General features: G+C 48.4%; 1 pseudogene; it reads right to left on the bottom strand.

Annotated features, from left to right (window-relative positions):
• Window positions 1-409: 409 nt before the first annotated feature.
• LOC114797563 (transmembrane protein KIAA1109 homolog) overlaps window positions 410-22,864 on the bottom strand; it is a 32,076-nt pseudogene continuing 9,621 nt past the window's right edge.

Genomic DNA, 22,864 nt, shown 5'->3' with positions numbered 1-22,864 from the left:
GTTACCCACTAGGCTACTACCACCCTTAAGACACTTAAGCAAATGGTCACTAGACAACATAAAAAGTCGTGACTCGCGACAGGGGATGTGCAGCATAAACAAACAGCCATCAGGTCCTGCGGCCACTGGAGGCGCTGCTCAACAGGTCTGCGATCGACGGGGTTCTGAGAGGCTGTCACCGTTGCTCCGATAAACCGTGCCTGTAATCGTGGTTCCGAGTAGTTAGATATCTTCCATGTCTCCACGATAAGAGCTGCAAGGCAGGCCACTCTCCCATCGCTTCCTTTAAGAAGACCTCAATATTTCTATATAACTACTAACGTAAAAGTACTTTTGGTGATTTTTTTTTCCAAAAAAAAATAAAATAAATGAATTGTGAGCTGTTCTGTTAACTGTGAAAGGGGGTGGCAATTTGGAATTCTACTTTCTAGACATAGCACATAATTTCTCTGAAAAAGGTGCAAGGCTTTGGAGGGGGAAATAAGGTCGGATTAAAAGCAGGCTGCTGACCGCGTGTGTAGGCTGGGACATGCCGTCGCTCTCGTCCTCGTCCCACAGGTCAGCCATGGTAGCAGAGTTGAGGTCAGCGATGTCATCGGTGTCCTCCTCCCCAGTCAGAGACGTCAAGGTGTTGCCCAGCGCGTTCAGCCGCTTCCCGATGTTGGGGTCCATGTGCACGTCGATACCACACATCTTCCAGAGAATGTTCAGCGTCCACGTTCCTGCACTGCTACTCTCTAAAAAAAATAAAATGAATAAAAATCATTACACACACACACACAGTTAATAAACACAAAGGCACACAGACCTGCAGCAGCCTGTCCTGTAGTTCTAGAGCAGACCTCATAAGTGCCGTCAGGGACAACACCTACAGTGTACAGTATAAAGCTGCATTAGTACGAGTTAAAGAGAGATGAACACTGTACTTCAAATGTACATTTCTTCAATATATGAACCGCGCACGGACCGAATGTGAAAGCAGGACTCACATGCGTTCATCACCAGGTCGCCCCGAATCTCAGGTTTCCAGTCGTCCCAGGTCGTCTCGAAGCCCTCTGCGAAGCGGATGCAGAAGTTCTTGAAGTGGCCTTTGCTGACCAGAGATTCTGAGGAGCAGGCGGTGATCAAGGTGCTCTCTATGGTCAGCACCAGGGCGGAGCCAGTGTCAAAATCTATGTTGTGATTGGCCTAGAGGGGCAACAAGCAAGGGTAATTCCAGGTGATTGGTCGGTATGGTGACCCAGATGTGTGTGTGTGTGTGTGTGTGTATATATAACAGTGCAGTACCGGCGTGGCGCTGCTGATGGGCAGGCAGATGCCCAGGTCATTGACGGTCAACTGCAGGAATAGGGTGCTGAAGGCCTGGACGCTGCTCTGCTGGATGCCTGGCAACTTGTCCACCAGCTCTTTGGTGGCCATGTGGATGTCAGAGGTCAACGCCAGGCTCTCCTCCTTCCAGTTATCATAAGCAGCCTTGTAGTTCAACCAGAAGAGTACAGCTACGCACACAGGACAAGAAGAAGCAGGTCAAAACCATCTCCTACCCCAAAACACAATTTATTCTTATATCCTATATAAAACAATATCAGGAGTAATAAAAAAAGTTAAAAAGTGCCGGTAGTGACTGCGGCGGCCTGATCGGTAGAGGTTCAGCCTCCTCCACATGGACGCTTGAAATGATCCGCTGCCACTTTTCTAGTGCGCTTTGTAGCTGTGTCCGATTGCCGTTTCATCACCGGCGTTTACCGCTCGTCGGGATTTTAGCAGGAATTTGCCGCCATCCGAACACAAAGTAGAAACGCGTGCTGGTGCTGAACGGCCATGTGGATGCTTGGATTTGTTACGATGAGCAGAAAAACGATCAGTCCGCGCTCACCTGATGCCAATGTACTAAAATTGATGCATTGCGATGCATCGATAATCAATGCATTGATCATCGCAATCGAATTGATTCATGAGACCAGTGAAGGTTCCCACCTCTCTCACACACACACACACACACACACAGAACCACAAGCACACTTTCATCACTCTGGACCCACCTCGATCAAAGGCCACAGGCTGGGCAAACACGATTGGCCGGTTGAGGGTGATTAGCACCGCCTCTTTGTCGGAGCAGCCAACGATCTCCTCCTGCAGAGCGTTACGCAAGCCAATCCGTGTCCGGAAATAAGCCACCTGATGGAAGTCGGAGCCGGCCTCCTCGTACACCTGAGCGACAGGAAGCAGAGATAAGCAGGAAAGATTATTTTACGCTCAGCGTACGCGCTTTGAACGTTCGGGAATGTGTGCGTACCTGGTGCTTGACTATCTGCCCCAAAGCCAGGTTCACGTCTACCTGGCATTTACCAAAAAGCTTCAGGTAGCTACTTCCTGTTGGCGTAGCCTTGCACTGGATCCTGTTGGACAGCTCCAGCTCAATCAGACCCGTCTCAAAACGGACCGCACGCATAGAGGGTGTGGTCGCGGTCATCTGGATACCCTACAGCGCACACGTCACGGGGTACAGAGGGTCAGTCTGAGGCAAAACTTCACGAGCACACAATAAACCGCAATGTATTAAAAAAAACTTAACGGTGTTGATTTCTACTACAGACACACAAACCTTGAACATCAGGCTGAGGGAGTACAGCAGGATTTTGGGTTTGTCTCCATCGGTGGACATGTCGTGCTCATTCCACAGAGGGATGGGCTGCTCCCCTCCTACAACAACATCACACATCAATGATGGACTGACGCACAGGTTTGGCTACACAAATTCCACTTCAGCCTGTGTGTAGCTGAAAACAGACCTGAGACCTTCTGGATGACCTCGTTGACCTCCTTCATAAAGACCCTCTGCAGGAACACCAGGTGGTTGAGCAGGTCGGTGGTCAGGTTGTGTTCAAAGGACCCAATCTGCCAGGTGATGAGAACGGAATTACTTCTAAATCCCACAACATGGAAACTCCACAAATTCAAACTCAAACATGAATTAAGCACACAGATGAGGCTTCGAAGTACAAATATACATATATAAACTCACAAGGTTTTATATTTGAGGCTTACCTCTGCCACACAGCGGAGGTAGTTGCCCTGGAGATAGTTCCCGTGTTTGGTGGGCATGTCATCTGGAGCCCAGGCGTGGTCCACGTGGCCCTCGGAGTCCTGGATGATGTATTCGCCGCTCATGGTGACCGGTGGCAAGCGTCAGACTGGCTGAGGGGGGCATCGCCGACACGTCCACTGGGGACACCTTCGACTGGAAACAGAGCTTGTGGTTGGGTAGCTCAAATGTGAAACCTTGTCTGGGCGCCTGGGTACGGACACACACAAAACAATGATCCTCCAAAAAAAATGGCATCCAAATTGTGTAAAACAATAAACATTTCTAAACTTACCTCACAAAAAAGTTATTATAAAAAAAAAAAAAAAAAGTTAAATATATCATATTTACTTATGTATGCATAGTTTTCTATAACGAAAATGAGCATGTTTTTGACGAGTGTGCCCAGGGGTTGGAGGGGGAAGGGGGGTTTACATCTGGTGTTAAGAGGAAAACAGGACTTTTCTGTATTCTGAGTTTATTTCTAATATAAAATAAAGATAAAAATGCATATTTCTGCTGTACCAGTCATGCCATGGCTCCTCATGCGGCCCATCTTGTACTCAGCTTTGAGTGACGGCAGCAGCGCGGCACCAATGGTGGAGCCCTTCCAGCATGGCGCTGAACTTCAGCACGATCGGCTTCTCTCCAGTCCCTCCGGCAACTGGGGGAACTCAGTGGCTTCCACTGGTGTTTGATTGACCTCGAGACCTTCTCAGAGGGCTGTGGGGTAGGCGTTGTCCTCCCTGTTTGAGGGCGGGCTGAAAGGGTAAAGCTTATTCACCTCACGTTGCGACGGATCAATAAAAACCAAACTTCAGGTCCCTTTTGCACGTTGATGGGCTGGGTGACCGACCCCTTCTATGAAACTGAGTTGGTTTTTTTTTTACAGGAGTGTCGGTGTGGACTCACGCAGCGGCGGGCTGGCGGATGAGGTCGGAGATCTGCTTGGAGAGCTGGTGCGAGCCTGCGCACCATCATGCTGTGCAGGGTGGCGGGGTGCTGAGGGATGGTTGATGATGATGGTGCCGACCTTGCACACCGCCGCGTTGTTGGTCCTCAGCCCCCGCTGGGCGCTGTACAGGGCCTGGGACTTGGCGATGTTGCACTTCACTACGGTCTGAAACGCACATACACACACAGTGAGCGCAGATATACAAAACACACACAAATTACCATCCAAACCCAATACATACACAACCAGTCAAAAGTCTGGACGCCCCTGTTCATTGATGAGTCTTGCGGTTTTCCACATTATAGAACAAAAACTGAAGGTGCAGGACTATGAAATAACACACGTGAGGTATGGAATGAAAAAAAAAAAAAGTTGTCCACCACCTTAAGTTGGACAAGCGGGGACTGTTTGTCCAACAGACCTGAAGGTTTTTGCTGAACAGTGTTTTTTTTTTTTTTTTTTTTTTTAAATCATTCAGTCATTTTAATGAGCATCTCATCAAGCGGCTGACGATGATGACGATAGTGAACAAAGCAGCCGTGATGGAAAATGGATTTCAAACACACTACACTTTCTCCTCATACGACAAATTCGTCTATTGGATTCATCAAAATGGCTCCATCTTAGTCTCCATAACCACCACAGAGAACGGGCGTTCAAACTTTTCACTGGCAGCGCAGACTCTCAAACACATACAGACACACACACAGACACACACAGGTTTCCATTATCATCCATGAACTGTTATGGAAGGGCAACTAAATGGAAAATGAAGGATAATTGTTAAAGTGCAAAACATCACACCAACACTGACAAAACACAAGCATGTTACACAAGAGGACGGTGGACCAGTGGGTGTTTGTGTATTTGTGTGTCTGTATAACAATGGAGAAAAACAGAGGAGGGGGGGAAAAAAAACAAACACACACATTCTCTCACTCACGATCCATAGCTGCTTATTCCTAAAGCAGGGCATGGAAAGAGTTATTTGGACAGATGTTTTTGAACGGTATGTGAGACCGTGTGAGACACCGTGGGACGTTGCATCCGTAACCCAAGCATTCCAGGCTGATGCACTGAGCAAGACAGACAGGGTCGTGAAACGGCCGTGGAGCTACGCCGAGAACGGGAGGGGGGCGGATGAGATGCAGAAAGAGACAGGGAGGAGAGGAAAGGGCGCCCACATACAGAAACTCCTGCTGGCTGTGCTGGTAGGAGAGGTGGGGAAGTCCTCCAGTCTACCCCCGACAAAAAAAAAAAAAAAAAAGGAAAGAAAAGAGAGAGAGAAAGAGAGAGAGGAAGAAGAAACAGGGATCATTTGTCCAAAAACACTGAGGTGGTGGAAAAATGCCGCGGGGCTCACAGCCGCACATGTGTCCCACGTTCGGGATGTGCCGGTGAAAGGGAGAACCTACTGTATGTCAGGGCTGATGCCTCTAGCAGGACGATGTTGACCCCTCCGATGTGAGCGGACGCACACGGTCTCGGTCATCTTCTGGTGGAGAATGTCTGCGGACGCACATTTGTGTCAAAAATTGTCAAAATCATTTAGAGTCGCAGAGAGAGGACACGCTACCCTTCATCTTCTCCTTCAGCGTGAAGCTGCCGTGGATCTTCTTCAGCTCCGCCTCCATGGTCAGCCCCCCGATGTCAGCTTCCAGGTGCGTTGCGGTTCACCATGCCGACCCCGAACACGATCAGGGTCACGTGATGCGGCTCGCTGTTCACCAGGCTCCGCCTTCGCCCCGGCTGGCTGGGGGGTGACTCCTCCTCCGTCTCGAAGACCAGTCGGCACGGGGGGTCGGCTGGGCTCCGCCCACTCTCTGAAATGATGAAACGCGTCTCAGATTTTAACTTCAGAAACACGCATTGCGATTTTTCCCCCCTTTTTCACCTGAGGGGCCGTTGATGGGGGACCCCTTCTCCAGGATGCCGGTGGGGTCCGGAGATGATCGAGTAGAAGTTCAGCAGCTTGTACATGTTCTGCCAGCACTCGGCCGACGGCTCGCTCTGCTCAGACACCGTGATGGAGTCCGAGTCCTCCATCTGGATGGTCATGTGATCGGCCACGTCGCGCGAGCCCTTCCGCGACACCTTCGAGGTGCGCCGCTCCGAGCGGCCCAACGAGCTCCGCCCCCGAGGCTCGCGCCGCGTCAGCGTGTCCAGGCCAGGGATTCCGACCCCTGTGGCCAAACTCACGCCTATGCCCCCTGCTGCCACGCCCGCAGTCACCACGCCTGAACGCTTACCCTTCTGTACCCCGATGCGTGAGGCCGCGTTGAGGCTCCCGCGGCTGCTGCGGCTGAAGTCCGACGAGCGGAACTCGCGGTAGGGGCGGGCCTTGAAGGTGGGCGTGGGGGAGGCGGAGCCTGCCGTGTACCTGCTGAGCTTGATGTCCGTCTGCGTGGCCTTGATTTCGTCGATCATGGTGCTGAACTGGTGGACGAGTCGAACCAGCGCCATGTCCACGTGCTGCCGGATGGCCTGGCAGGCCACGGTGAAGTGGCAGTGCACGCTGGCCTGCGGGCGGCGGTTCAGCTCGTGGAAGGACGACAGCGCCAAGGGCAGCGACGACATGCACTTCTCCAGGACCACGGCGTTCAGGCTGAACGTCTCGATCATCAGCGCGGGCTTAAACTCCAGCGGTGGGAGGTTAACCAGGCCCTGCCTGCACCAGCAAAACACGCCGCGTAAACGTGGAAGGATTCGGAAATATGACCAGATTTCTCACAGGGTTTCTGCAGGTTTAAGGAAGCTAATTTTAGCCAACTACATTTGTCCAAGAGCCAGAGTTTTTCCGGGACAGATGCTCTTCTAAATAAGATACAATTAATATTGTATCTTAAGTAATATATTATTATTTGATACATAAATTTAACTTTAAATTTCTGTAAAAAAAAAAATGTATGTTACTAGTCATACTACCTGTACTGCTGCAAACCACCAGGGGGCGACTGAAATATTTTCAGTCATTTCCAGTAAACTGTTTTCGATACGGGCGAGATGGGTCACTGTGGGCATGTGAAGGGATAGCAGCAATGGCCACTGAGCGGCATGTGATAACCAGCTGGGTGGTAGTAGCCTAGCGGTTAACACACACACGACTATGAACCAGAAGACCCAGGTTCGAATCCCACTTAGTACCATTGTGTCCCTGAGCAAGACACTGTCTTGCTGGACTGTCCCTGTAACTACTGACTGTAAGTCGCTCTGGTTAAGGGCGTCTGATAAATGTTGTAAATGGGTGGGGGTGTTAAACAGGTCATTTCCATGCCCACACTGCACTTAGTACACCCGGTGCGCAGTGACCAGAGGACTACTGACTGAGTTTTTTTTCGTTTTATTTTTTTTTTTGTCTGCAGTATTTTTAAAAACTTTCTGGATTTAAGGATTATTAATAATTTTTAATGATATTTACGGCCTGACTTTAAGGATCAGTGGAAACCCTGTCTGAATGAAGTAACTGACTAAAATGGGTTCACAACATTCCCACATCAATGGAGAGTCTTGAAGAAATTCCATGTGATTATCACCAATTCAATCTCCGATGCAAAAAACCACACGAGCAAATGATGTTCAGGCGCACACACCCACCTGCGTGACCGTTTGTTCCTGCGATCCTTGCTGGTGTCCGAGTCCACTATGTCGGCACGGAGGCATTCCAGGGTCCCGCTGAAGGACAGATGTTCTCCAAAGTACATTTTATAACTGAAAGGCGCAGATTCCTGAGACTTGATGCCAGTGTGGCTCAACAGCGGCTTAAACACCACCTGGAAAATGAACACACACACACACACACACAAACACCTCTGTTCATGTCTGTTTCAGTTGAACGCTACGCTTCGGAGTACCCGCAGATGTGCGGTGTGTGGCGGTGTACCTGCGCATCGGCCAGCTGAACCGCGGCAGGGCACTGGTTAATCTCGTCCTGCTCCAGCAGATCGTCCTGGCTGGTGCTGTGCTGGGAGTGTGTGTGCGTGTGCTGGGAGTGTGTGTCCAGTGTGTTCTGGTCACTCGACAACACAGTGTTAAAGTCTGAAGCAGATGGGATGGTTGGCAAAACACCTGTGAGATGAGAAAATGAAGGCAAAAATTAAAGCATATAAACCTATATTTCACATAAAAAAAAAAAAAAAAAAAAAAAAAAGACAACAATAGTCTTAAGTCTGATGCCCCCAGACATACATTTGTGCTTTTAGAATGTAATTTTTCATACAAATTGTTGAGGATGAAGGTTCAGGGGTTCATGATGGGTTCAGTTTTCATTTAATAAACAGGATGGAGGAGTTATTTACATTTATTGCACAAACATGATATGTTTAGCATTAATATGTACACACACCTCCCGTCTGCAGGCTGTTGTGCTGTGAGCGGTTGAGGGGGGAGTCCTGGGCGTGGCCACCTGCGCGGTTACCCACAGCGTTCGACATCCAGTTGTAGAAGCTGACTGGGGATGGCTCAGAAAGCAGCGGGTGTGTTCCGTCAAAACGTCCGTCCCCATGCTGTTACCTGTCACCAGAAGTCACACGCACTTTATTATTTCCACGACTTTTCAACGACTCAAACGGCAAATTTTCATGGCCGCATATTGTAAAATTTGTGCAATTTTCAAAATAATCACGAAAAAACGAATTTACCAGAAAATAGTTAAAACAAATTCACGACAACCCTGAAAAGCTGAACTTAAATGACAGCGTTACTTCAGCCTAACCCTGAGTAAAATAGACCAATCACGTTGCGGCGGAGAGAAAGTTCTGAAATATGGCAGCAGCACGTGACGTGGTCCACCACGTAAAGCCAGCAAAGACACTACAGACCTGCTCTGGTTTTAAACATTGCACTGGTAAACGCAGAAAAACGTTTCTCACGCAGTCTTATTATACATTCGAGCGTCAATCAGATTTCAATACATTTTCCGGAACTTTATTTCGTATTTCAAAACTTTTCAAGGCCTGGAAAACGATCTTTTCAAATTCCATGACCGTTGCATGTTTTTAATGAGCGTAGGAACCCTGCACTTTAACATCGGAGCATTGTCGGTAGTGCCAGGCTGTGCAGGCGTGTGTGCATTTTACCCGTGCGGGTCAGAGAGCTGCTCTTGACTGCGACGGGCTCGTTGTTGCGTGGGGGCGTGGCCTCCAGCAAGTTGTGAAGGCTGGGGAAGCTGCCCGTCAGGTAGCTGAGCAGAGACTCCTTCCGGGGGCTGTGATTGGACCCAGGGCCTGCCCGGCAGACGTGGGCGGGGGAGTCGGCCGCCGTGTCGCCGCTGGTGTAGCTCAGGGACTGGTAGGGGTGTGATCCCTGACACACAAAGCGAGCGCAATTTCACAATTCAATTCCAAAAACGAGAACACACAGACACACACACACAAACATACGTCCATTTTAAATCACCTTTATCCTAAGGCCAGACTCGCTGAGCCCGTGAGACTTGGAGAGCTTCCTCATGATCTCCACACCGCTCACCGGGGCCGAGTTGCCTGTCTGCGCAGGCCGACTGCACACACCTTCCAAAAGCATCGTGTGCTCGCTCACTGTACCTAAACACACACACACACACAATTAGAAATAATGATTAAAAACATGCCTCAGATACGTGAATATTACAATAAAAATAAAAAAAAAACAGACAAATTAAACCAACGAATTTAAATACATTTTCTTACTTTTACAGCATTTACCAGACACCCTTATCCAGAGCGACTTACAATCAGTAGTTACAGGGACAGTCCCCCCCTGGAGACACTCAGGGTTAAGTGTCTTGCTCAGGGACACAATGGTAGTAAGTGGGGTTTGAACCTGGGTCTTCTGGTTCACAGGCAAGTGTGTTACCCACTAGGCTACCACCACCCCATACCTGCATCAAAGTCGAACTCGGCCCCGTCTGCGCTGGTGTCGCTCTGAAGCGCCGTGCATTCTAACCCCTGGCCAGAGTCGGGGCCGCAGGGGGTGGGTTCTTTAGGCTTTGCCAGCTGAGCGGTTCGGATTGGTCCAATGGCCTTGAAGCCCTTGCCTTGCGTCACAACAATGAACTTCATCCACTGACGTGCAAGAGCGACCAGACCCTTTTTCAACGTGACCAGGGCGGGCAAGCCATCGTTCTGAGAGAGAGAGAGAGAGAGAGAGACGTGAAAAAGTGATCATTAAAAACTTCAGAGTCAGAAGTGACGTGGCGGACGCCGGCGCTCACCATGGTGGCCTCCTCTATGACGGCGTAGTCGGCCTGCTGCAGGTACCGGTGGAGGATGTTGCAGAGCAGACAGGACGGGTTCTCGTGCAGGTACCGGGCTCGCTTGGTCACGCGGTTGTACTTGCTGCGGAACGGGATGTGGATGCTCTTCTTCTGCAACATGCGAGTGATGGAGATGACCGCTCATTTTGAATCGGTGCGCATTACTTCTGGCTGAAGTTCTGCTCACGTTTTGGATGTGACAGTCTGACCTGAGAGTATAAGTGTGACTCGTGTGTGTGTGTGTGTGTGTTCTAACCTCCAGAGCCTCAGTCATGATGCAGCCCATGACCGCACACACTCTCAACGTCGTCTCCATTTCCAGCTTCTGCAGAGATGACTTCAGCTGGTCGATGGGCACCAGCCACGCCCCGACGGCTGGGGTCGCCGTGCTCAGGAGATTCAGCTGCCTACTCTCACACACACACACACACACACACACACACACACACAGACACAAGTTATATTTCAACCAAATCTAACACTAACACACACTCACAAAAACCAAAAAATTCAACTAGCACTTAATTCCCCAGCATGTTCTATTCCTGACAAGTTCGGCCTTATCAGGGCTCTAAGTTTTGTAACTCAAAATCTATAGAAACCGAATGAGAATTTCTGGTGTCTTCCTCTTGTAAGTCGCTTTGGATAAAAGCGTCTGTCAAGTAAAGTTATAATCTTTGGAATGTGTAGATTAGCTAAGCATCTAATATCAAAATAGAGGGTGGCCTGTTAAACTGGATCCTGACAGAGACCTCAGCATCTCCAGCTCCACACACTGAGCACTGGAGCTCCTCAGGGCTGTGTGCTCAGTCCAATGCTGCTCACCCTGCTCACCCACAACTGCGCAGCGATGGGGTGATAGTGGTCTTGTGGGTGAGACACTCGCCTATGAACCAGAAGACCCAGGTTTTTACGGGGCAGTGGTGGCCTAGTGGTTAAGGAAGCGGCCCCGTAATCAGAAGGTTGCCGGTTCGAATCCCGATCAGTCAAGGTGTCACTGAGGTGCGCCGGCGCCTGTCATGGCTGCCCACTGCTCACTCAGGGTGATGGGATAAATGCAGAGGACAAATTTCACTGTGTGCTGTGCTGCTGTGTATCACATCACTTCACTTTAAGTTGGAGGTTCAAACCCCACTCGTGTCCCTGAGCAAGACACTTAACTGTCCTGTCCCTGTAACTACTGACTGTAATATAAATGATGCACAGCTCCAACCACATCAAATTCTTTTTCGTGGTGTTTCTCATCAGCAACAACGATGAGTCAGCATACAAAGAGGAGGTCCAACTGACCGGTGTGGTCCGTTTCTGATCGTGGACAAAATGAAAGAGGTGATTGTTGACTTCAGAAGAGAATGAAGGCACCACTCTCCACTGTTCTGTGTTCCAGCAGCACTCTTTACTTCTGAGGAAATCCCATCTCCCACCACCCATCCTCATCACCTTCTATAGAGGGACCATTGAGAGCATTCTGACCAGCTGCATCACTGTCTGGTTTGGGGACAGCACCGCATCCGACCACAAGACCCTACAGCGGATAGTGAGGACAGCTGAGAAGATAATCATTGGAATTCCACAGGCCATCAGGCAACTGAACTCTCAGGGAATTTCCTCTTTGGACTGACAAACACACTTTATAATCATTTATCTTTGGATAAAAGCGTCTGCTAAATAAAGTAAAGTAAAGTAAATCTGTTTCCATTTTGCACAGTAGTATTTGCACCATTATACATTTCACTATTTTAGCGCTCTCTGTCTGTTTTCTTTGTTGACTACATACTTTAATTGTTATTCTTGCAGTGCCTGTGTCCCATGTTTGCACTTTATGTATTCTGGTTTGTCGATGTCACACATGTACGCTTCATATTAGCATGTAACGTTGTTTAAATGTCACAGGTAGCCCCAGGTCCCGGAGAAATGTTGTTTCGTTTCACTATGTATCGTCTAACATGTATGTAGTTAAAATGACAAAGCTCAACTTCAACTTAAACAATAAATTATATGAATTTGTGTGTTATGAAGTTAGTGTGTGTGTGTGTGTGTGTGTGTGTGTGTACCTGGCCTGTGCCGGTGAGTGTATGTTGGTTGGAGCAGCAAAGCTGAACCAGATCTCTTTAATGGTCAGCTTCATACTGCTGGAGTCAGGGGGCGGGGGCAGGAGTGGGAGGTCCTTCTTCAAGTCATCAGACTCCACCCCTTCATCCTGCATATATCGGAAACTCAGATATAAAAGACTTTAAATGATACTATAAATTACATTCTGATAAAACAGATTCTATACCAACAAAATAAAAGTGAATTCTACTGCACCTGCTCATCTGAATCGGAGTTGTTGTTGTGCTCAGAGGTGGGGCTCTGAGCGTCATTCGGCAGGTTGTCATCCGAGACGTCGGTGCTGTAGCCACTTCCTGTCTGGGAGCCGCTGGATCCATTGGATTTGGAGGCTCCGCCTTTGACATGCCCATCAGCCCCACCCATCACACCAAATGCACTGTAGAGCACTGCCCCAGACTGACGACCACCTGATGACACATAACAGGTAATGCAGTCAAGAACAATAAAAATGTGAGTCTTTTTAGACTCACTGCAGCACAGCACACGGTGACACGGTGAAAAGTGTCCTCTGTATTTAACCATCACCCTTGGTGAGCAGAAGGCACCATGACAGGCCCCCAGGGAGCAGTGTGTGGGGACGGGACCTTCATCAAGGGGACCCCAGTGGCATCTTGGCAGTTTGGGATTCGAACCCGCAAACTTCCAATTACAAGTTCGCTTCCTTACCCGCTGGGCCATCGCTGCCCAACCATTTACATTTACAGCATTTACCAGACACCCTTATTCAGAGGGACTTACAGGGACTTACAGTAGTTACAGGGACAGCTACCCCCCGGAGACATTCAGGGTTAAGTGTCTTGCTCAGGGACACGATGATAGTAAGAGGCATTTAATCCTGGGTCTTCTGGTTCAAAGGCAAGTGTGTTACCCGCTAGGCTACCACCATCTGCATTTGTCTGCAAGTGTACGTCTCACCTTTTACAGTGAGGTTCTCGATGCCGCACTCAAACATGATCCATCCCCACTTCTCAGGGGCTGCCCCACGCGCGTGTTCAGGTGTGTGGTCAGGGGCGTGGTCGGCGCTGATTGACGGCTCGGTCTCGTCCACTAAGGCGAAGTCATCGGTTTCTTCCAAACTGAAGAGAACTTTGGATTTCTCAAATGGAATCGCAGTGATGGCGCAGGACCCCAGATCTGCACGCGCAGAGACAAGCGGAACCATGCATCAGGTGCCCGGGTATGAATGGCACTTATGGCCACTGTAAAAATGCACGCGCACCTGAGGAATCCAGTCCCCGTAGCTGGCTGTGTATGCGGTGTATGTTCAGCCGGGCTGCGATCTCTTTGCCCTTCTCCACCCCCGCGTTGGAGCGAAGTGAGCCGCTGGACTGGGGACCCATTTTAGAAGAGAGCTTCTCCATCATTGCTGTGGACTTCTCGGTGTCCTCCACTATACCTCTGTACACGCACATGGCACAAGAGTTAATAAATATCTTGTGTTTAAGGTTAAATAGTGCATATATGGCTCGGGACTACTGTATAAATGCCAATGACGTTGTACTGTACTGCATTGTGGGCAATTTGCTGTGAGTATGGGAGAAAATGTATAAAACTTCATATAAACTACCCTTATATAAATTGTTTGTCCCCTAAATGCAATAACTTAACATACTGCATGTTAATTAATGATCATGTTTGTGCCATGTTGTACAGTTTATTATAATGGGGAAATTTTAGTTCTCTGACCCTTTGTACAGGTAAAGAATCAGTTCTAATGGTTATTTGGGCATTTTTGTGTGTTTTATGTAGTGCCAGTGGAGCCATGTTTGGATCTGATAAAGGGTAAAAGTATTATTTCATTAAGTATTATATTGTCCCTCAAGTGTTATCGCTTCACTTTCACTTTTAATGAGAATGACCACGAGGGGGTGTTATTTCCTGTATTTATATGTAAAGTTTAATGGTCCCTTACGCCCAAAATGTTTTAATAAGTAAATTATTGGTATATGTGTATGTTTATTTTGTGAATTATTTGCGAGTAAGTGATCTGGTAGTTTTGTCACTCTCGCAGTGCACTAATTTGCTGCAGGGGTGACTTCACGTACGTGCCCAACTCGTCCCAGTCATCCAGAATCTACACAACGCAGTCACACAGATCATTTAAAAAATTAAAGTACGTCTTACCTGTTCATGCGTAGCTGTGTGGCAATTCTGTCGAAGCAGAGAGACACTAGAGACACATGTGTGACGTTCTTGTTGGTGGGAACACCTTCCTCGACTGAAGCCTGCAGCACGCACAGGTTCACCTGTGTAACACAGACACACAATCTTACACACCGGCTACAAGAAAATAAGCTGCCAGGGCTTTAGCCACTACTACTTAAAAAAATGACTAAAGAACATGGGTGGTAGTAGCCTAGCGGGTAACACACTCGCCTTTGAACTAGAAGACCCAGGTTCAAATACCACTTACTACCATTGTGTCCCTGAGCAAGACACTTAACCCTGAGTGTCTCCAGGGGGGGACTGTCCCTGTAACTACTGATTGTAAGTCACTCTGGAGAATGGCGTCTGATAAATGCTCTAAATGTAAATTATGATAGAGCAAATTGATAAGTTATGAATTTCGGCCTTTCAATACCACATATTTGCACAAAATTAAAAGGGTACCTTAGGAATGGTAACGTTGGCTTGAAGTCCCTTAATTTTGACATTGTCAGGTTTGACCGAAAGATCAGTTTGTCCGTGGGTCATTGATGCCGGAGTGTCAGTTTTGGAAATCTTGTGTTCAGGCTTGGCCGAGTTCTGAAGCATGTGGAACATACAGATGAGGAGAAAGACTAACACAGACTTGTATATTTTGTAACTTAAGCGCGTGAACACACTCACAGACTCGGTGACCGTGGACTTGCTGATTTGGTACGCTTCGGTCAGCACCCTTCCATGCAGGTCGTCTAGGATGGAGGCTGGGTGACGGACGCTGACAAAGTGGACCATGGACTCAATATACCTACAACCAAAAAAAAAAAAAAAAAAAACATGTTAACAACAAATAAAGAACCCACAATTCTATTAAAAAAAAGACCCGGAAGGACTCCACGTCACCCACTCACGGCCAGTGGCTCAGAGATATTATGTCCTGTTTGTCCCTGGAGAAGATTCAGGTGTGGGGGCCCTTCCTTTGCTTTTTTCATATACACTTATAGTCTGATTCCCTTCTTATTTAATTGTTTGTCTGTTTAAATGCCTGGTATCTAGCCTTCCTTATGCATGTAAAGCTGGCTTGGAGTCAGGGAGGGGAGGGGGGTGCTATAGGGTTTATAAAATTTATAAAATTTACAGTATATTGAATCGTTACATGTTTACCCTGTTATATCCCTGTTTAAAATCAATAAAAATCTTGTTGATAGAAAAAGACCCACCTGTCCAGAGCTTCAGCCACCAGTGGAGTGAGCACGATGTTGACGGCCCCTTTGACCTCCACGATTGCGGTGGTCCTGGTCTGTGTTAGGGGCTGGTCCACAGTCCAGTCCTCCGTTGTGGTCTCATCATCGGTGTTCTCCATTGCACGTTTGTCCAGAGGGGTGTAGGGTGTGCTGTTGAGGACATGACGGCACAGCAGAGCTTCATAATCGATATATCATGAATAGAATTTAACCTCACACGGGCCTCTGCCAGATTACTACTGCAGGGAGAAATTACCTGCTGGAGTCTCCCATCAGCTGAACTCCCCTGTCCAACAAGCAGCTGGCAGACAGACCAGCTTTTACAATCTGAACCGCCAACAAACCAACAAAAGACAAACAACTTTTACTGAGACTAAAATCAAAACATGCAAACGCTGAAAACTATTCAGCGATGATGAGCAAATTAAAAGACACGCGGACCTTAAACATAGGAATGGACAGTTGATCAAACGAGGCGGAGCTCTCTTCACTGGTGGGTGTGTCCAAGTCCAGGGGGCGGTGCAGAGAGGACTTGGACGTCCTCTTATTGGTGGGCTGCTTGACTGACCAGTTTGCCACGTGGTAGTGGGCCAGGTAGCTGCAGTAGCAGGCCATGAGGTGGGGCTGGATGGTGAGCAGACCTTGCTCCACCCGCTCGGGTTCCACAGAGACCACCTCTTCCTCCAATCCCAGCGCGGAAACGAAGGACGCCTGGGAGGTGTGGCTTGGCAAGATCGGGTGGTGGACTTCAGCAACTGACAGGGGGCCTTCAACACTGTGGTAGATCGAGGTGCGACTACGCTGATCAATTGGCTGTCCCTGTTGCCGTCGGCGACGCTTCCTTCCAGGATATGTGCCTGGCCCCTCGTCGCTGCTGATTGGCTCAAATTCTTCGTTGGCGGAGAAGTACGCCTCGCTGTCGGCGACCGACATGGACGAGTCCACAGAGCGGTACTGGTGGAAGGTGCTGGAATCAGCTGAGGGGGTGAAGGGAAAGGAGCCATAGCTTCGCCGTTGCCGGGGGGAATCCAGAACGTTCTCGTCGCTGCGAGACACCTCGCTGCTGAACTGTACGCCAGCGGGGGGCGGAGCCTTCTCTGCAAAAACTGCAGCGGAGAGGCTCTTTGTGCTGCCAAGGCGGGCCGACTGAATGGAAGACTGCCGCTTAAGCGGGGAACGGAGAGGAGAGTGCAGGGCGGGGGTGTCCATAAGCGGGGGCTCTGGAGCCACGCCCACAAACCTGCGGCACAAGCACACACCCACAGTCAATTGTAGTAAGCCTCACACATGGAACTTCTTTACATTTTTTTTATATGTTATTTCCCAAACAGAAACAAGTCTAATGGACAGTAACTGGCATAACGCTGCTATATTTATATATACACGTGCATTTGTTAATTAAATGTTAAATTTGTTTGTAAATAATTAATAATTTATGCTATATGCAGTCAATATATGCCATATGCAGTAAAGTGAAATTAGTGAAACTTCTGAAAAGCATTTTCATTTAAATCAATACATATCTACACTACCGCTGAAAGGTCATTTAGAAAAGACCTTGTTTTCAATGAGAATTTATCTGAAATAAACCACTTGATAAGAAATAATTTAACCTACATTTGTGGTGCCAGATTTTCATTTACATTTACAGCATTTACCAGACGGCCTTATCCAGAGCGACTTACAAACAGTAGTCACAGGGACAGTCCCCCCCTGGAGACAGTCAGGGTTTAGTGTCCTGCTCAGGGACATGATGGTAGTAGGTGGCATTTTTCAGCTTTACAAAGATCAGTCCAATGATTAAGACTGACAGCGAAAGCTTTAGTGAGATTTCATTCCACTGAAATTGTTGCTGATAAAGTTCCTCTCTACATAAAGGGCAGTGGTGGCCTAGCAGGTAAGGAAGAATGTTGCCGGTCCGCCAATGGTCAGCGGCACCTCAGTGGCCGAAGTACCGTCCCCACATCGTGAAGTGAAGCAGTGGGCGGCCATGACAGGCGCCCGGGGAGCAGTGTGTGGGGACAGTACTTTGCTCAGTGGCACCTCAGTGGCTGAAGTTCCGTCCCCACATCGTGAAGTGAAGCAGTGGGCGGCCATGACAGGCGCCCGGGGAGCAGTGTGTGGGGACAGTACTTTGCTCAGTGGCACCTCAGTGGCTGAAGTTCCGTCCCCACATCGTGAAGTGAAGCAGTGGGCGGCCATGACAGGCGCCCGGGGAGCAGTGTGTGGGGACAGTACTTTGCTCAGTGGCACCTTGGCGGATTCCTTCTGATTACAGCGCCGCTTCCGTAACCGCTAGGATACCATCTGAATTAAAGTACAGAATTCTTATTTTTTGAAAAATACTAATAAAAGCACAGATTCAGACATACTCGGTGCTGGGGGAGGGGCTTTCTCTTTCCCCGCCCAACAGAGGAAGGGCCGCACTGGAGGAAGAGTTTTCTTCTGAGGAGGAGGCGGAGCTGTGTGAACGTTGGGGCACCTGCAGACTCAGGTGCTGCTGGCTCTGCCTTTCTCCATTGGCTGCTGGGACAGGAGAACACGCCTCCCTGCGCATAGCCACGCCTCCGCCTATACAAACAAAAATAACTCCTTTAAAAAAAAAAATACTAATAAATTACGGATGTGAATAATCTCTGACTGTGCGAAGAGACACAAACCATCAGCAAGCTTCGGTGTCTCTTTGGTGACAATCCACTCCCCAGGCTGAAGCAGGGATTGGCCATAGGGCATGTCGCTCTCGCCACCGGCACAGGAGAAGGCGGAGCTGGAGGACGGCGTGATTTCCTCGAGACGGAAGAAGTCCAGCCCACCAGAAGAACCGCCAAAAAAGCGGCAGCCGCCCAGACAACCGCAGCGGCTCCGGCTACGCCGAACTTTCTCATCCGACCAAAGGAACCACAACCTAACAAGTGCAGACAACACAACATGGGTAAATATTTACGTGTGCGCACAGATACTCGTAACACTCGAGTCACTCAGTAAACTGATCCGGGTGTGTGATTCAGTTGAGTCACTTGAGACGGTACTGCCAAACTGACAAGGGGAAGAAGTGCCTTGCGATGAGAACCAAACACTTTCAAATTCTCGTTTAAGCGATTCCGATTCGGCTGTAGAGGAAATGAACCGCCGTATGCACTGGTTGGTAGCACGATCCCAGACCTCTGAGCGATTCCGGCCAGAGGAAACACTGGATGCACTGACTCGGGTTAGTAGCGCTAAAGCCAGAAATATATTTGCTGTGAGCTACGTATGCGTATCCGTATCCGTACGCAATTGCGTTGTTAACGTTTGTGCTGATATATGAATACCGGTATCTTAAAATAGTCATCTGTTGAGTACAGGTCTCGCAACACTGCCCCTATAAAAAATTACACCGGTATTGGATCCGTACCTGTACACGTTCCGTAAATTTTTCAGTATGTGCACAAAAACTGATGCAAAGAACGCAGGATACACACGCAGGTATGTACATGCGTATTTTAACTTAGATCTCTGAGCAATTCTGATTGCTAACCCACCTATGAGTGATTCAGATTCAAAGGAATTGTAAGTTATGCAGCTTTTATGGTAGTAATTATGGTAGTAATTTTAATGATTCTAAGATGTATTTATGTCACAAAGTTTACCATTTAGACATGGAGTAGTAACGACTCAAAGGATTCGGTTTCAATGGAGACCTCAGATTCGTGACTCAATAGTTATTTAATGGATCCAGGTGAGTCAAGAATCACACAGAACTAACTCCTACCTCTTTGTTTGGGTGTCGTGCAGCTCCAGAAATTGTCTCTGGACCTCATATTTAGCCGGGTGGTCAGCAGCCAATGCTACGTCAGCGGTGATTAGGTTAAATGTCACAGAACCCGCCTCTAGCCAATGGGAGCGGCGAAGAAAAGGTGGGGGCAGGCCCACCCGCGGAACCTCCTGCTGCTCGATGAATTGACCAATCACAACATCCTGCAAAACCGCGCTAATCCCCTCCCCCACCGCAGCCGTGTGCAGGTTGCAGGTGGCCAATCGCAAAGCTCCCGTCTGAAAGAGATGACGAACACACGGAGCATTGCACGTTCTAAAATTCATTCTTTAGGTGAACATGGAAGAAAATTACTAAAAACAATCTCAAACCTACAAATGAATAAAAAAAAAAAAAAAAGTATTTGTACCTTTATGTTGGCAGCACAGCCATGTTCCACGATAAACAGCTGCACTGAATCCATGGAGAGGCGGGTCATGGTGTACTTCAGTTCTTCGGATGTACGACACGGGCCAGGCAAGGCTGCCAGCTTTACAACACACACACACACACAAACACACACAAGGCTACTCTGTATACAGCAGATAAATGTAATAAAACCATCTGACTATAGGGACCAACAATAAGCATGTTAAAATTAGACATAGGTGTTTATCCAAAGACCCAAATGATTTAGCTTCAAGTGAACGTGTGTGTGTGTGTGTGTGTGTGTGTTGTGTGTCCCACCTTGGCATCACACACTCTGCGGTCGACCCCGTGCTGGCAGATGACCGAGTGCTTCGGCTGCTCTAGTTGGAACTCGCGCGACACCACGTGGAACACAAACGCCTCGCCCCACTCCAGCAGCGTCGCACACTGTAACGAAAATGGCCATTAAACAAAATCTCAAACTGTTATCAAAAAAAATTTAAAATATCAATTAGCACTGGTATCGATAATTAAATTCCAGTTTTGCATCAGTCGGTTCACGGAAATTTTCAACATGCATTGCAGCAGGCAGCACGTCCCGCTACACCACACAGAATTATTGAGAGCGGAGTAAAGCTTTAACTGCCACGGTCAAACAATACCGTTGAAGTTAGTCAACAACAAGAATGGCTGTGTCTTCGCTTCTAATATTTTTCACTTTATTTTTTTAGTTTGGCTCAAAAACATTAAAATAAATAATTTATTTATTTGTTCATCATCTAGTTTTACATTTTTAAAATGTATTTATTAATTTGGGACAGTGGGGGCCTAACAGGTAAAGAGACAGTCCCCTAACCGGGAGGTTGCCGGTTCGAATCCCAAAGTGTGTGTGTGTGTGTATATATATGCAGTTTTGACTATTGAAAATAATCTTTAAAAAAAAAAAAAATTTAGTTGTGCTTGTTTTGTATTTTCCTGTAGTATAAAAACAGTATGGAGTATTAGTCCCAGGTTCAAACCCCACTTACTACCATCGTGTCCCTGAGCAAGACACTTAACCCTGAGTGTCTCCAGGGGGACTGTCCGTGTCACTACTGCTACTGTACGGTGCTCTGGATGAAGGCATCTCTGACCTGTGGAACGGTAACTCTGCCCGTCAAGGCTCCTGCCTGCACGTCGATGAGCCAGGCGTATTCCAGTGTGTCGCTGCCCGCCGGCAGACCCTGCGCCGAGAACATGGCATGCGCCCGCATCTGCAGCCCGGCAAGGCTCAGGTGTCCGTCACGCAGCACCGCATCAACAGAGGGACGCTGTGGACACACAGACACACATGAACATACATACACACACACAGACAGACACACTTCAATCACACACACCTGGTAGTTGTCACTAACGAAGACGTGCATGGGGGACAGAACCAGCTGGAGAAGAGTCTCCTTGTAGCTCTTCTTCATCTCGAAGCACAGGCGCTCCAGGAAGCCTGTGGGACCCTCTGGACCATCGCTGCTGCAGTGCTGTTGGACGCCCATTAACACAGACACACATCAGTTCGTGCCATTTTCCTGTTCGTGATGAACTGTGTGCGTGAGTGGGTCTGTAGAGTGTGAGTACCGTGGGCAGCCTGCCGTGCACCCTGTGAAGGTTGATAAGAACTGTGATGTCCCACGGTCGCAGTGATAGAGGGTGGGGGGGCTCCTTCTCCTCGACTGCCCCAGTCCAACCAGACGAAGACGAGCAGGAGCTCAGCACCGGACTGGACACACACTCCTCGAAATCCGTGTACATGTCATCTTCGCCAAAATAGTTCTCCTGAACGTACGCAGAACACATACACAGACAGTCAAGTGGACCTGAGATGGACAGACAGCTACAAGCAGAGGTTTCTCACACACACACACACACGTTTACCTTTATAGACACCAGCGCACGGAGAAGAGGTCCATACAGGAAAATGTGCGACTCTGGGCTCAGCTCCATCTCCACATGTAGCCTGTCAGGTGGCAGCTCACTGGGGTCGGATGCTGTGCGTGGTGCTGGTGGGACAGGAGCCGTTTGTTCTGGTGGCCGCAATGCAGACAGCATGGACTCCTCCATCTCAGAAACTACACAAGAACACACATTTACCAGTAGTGACAGGGACAGTCCCCCCTGGAGACACTCAACGGTAGTAAGTGGGGTTTGAACCTGGGACTTTGTGCTCTTCTGATTTGTAGGTGGATGTGGTACCCACTACTACCACACACACACACAAAACACACACATGGTCTGTGTACGACTAACACATCCCAAATATAAACTGAGGAAACAGCAGGGGTCGGATGACAGGTCAAAGGTCACTCACGAGACTGCTTGAGCTGCTGGTCAGCTTTCTGGGGGTAGATGGGGTGCCAGGTGTAGTCAATGATGAGAAGGAAGTTTGGCACACTCCAACAGTCCACCCATCCCGCCCTGTCCAGTCCAGCACAAAATTATTCCAATCTTAATTTCAATTACAAATATTTCTATTTCTTTATGTTCATGTTATGCATTGCTAATATTTACTTCATTTTCAGTTTAATTCACATTTAAAAAGTTGTTAAAATGCAATATTTTTAACTGCTGAAGTTTAATAAAGACAGGTTGCATTTAAAATCAACGTGCAATCATTTTAAACAATTGTTTCAGTCAAAAGCCAGACACTAAGACTCAGATGAAGTTTCGAACCTTTAATTTCTCATATTAAATATCATTTGAAAGGCGCTCACTCAGCATGGGTGATATTCCTCCAGCGGGCTTTGCTGGTTTTGGGCGGAGCCGCGTGGCCCTCAGCGGGCATGGAGCTGTCGGGGGGTGGCCGGGCGCCTTGGTAGTCGTTGGCGAGGGTCAGAAGGGGATAGCGGCTTGGGTGGCAGTCTGGCAGAGAGAGACGCATGTCTGTGTCCTCTGCCTA

Source organism: Denticeps clupeoides, chromosome 1, assembly GCF_900700375.1.
Source record: "Denticeps clupeoides chromosome 1, fDenClu1.1, whole genome shotgun sequence".
NCBI classification, from domain to species: Eukaryota; Metazoa; Chordata; class Actinopteri; order Clupeiformes; family Denticipitidae; genus Denticeps; species Denticeps clupeoides.
Note: the sequence above shows the minus strand (reverse complement) of the source record. Positions and strands in the feature narration are given on the sequence as shown.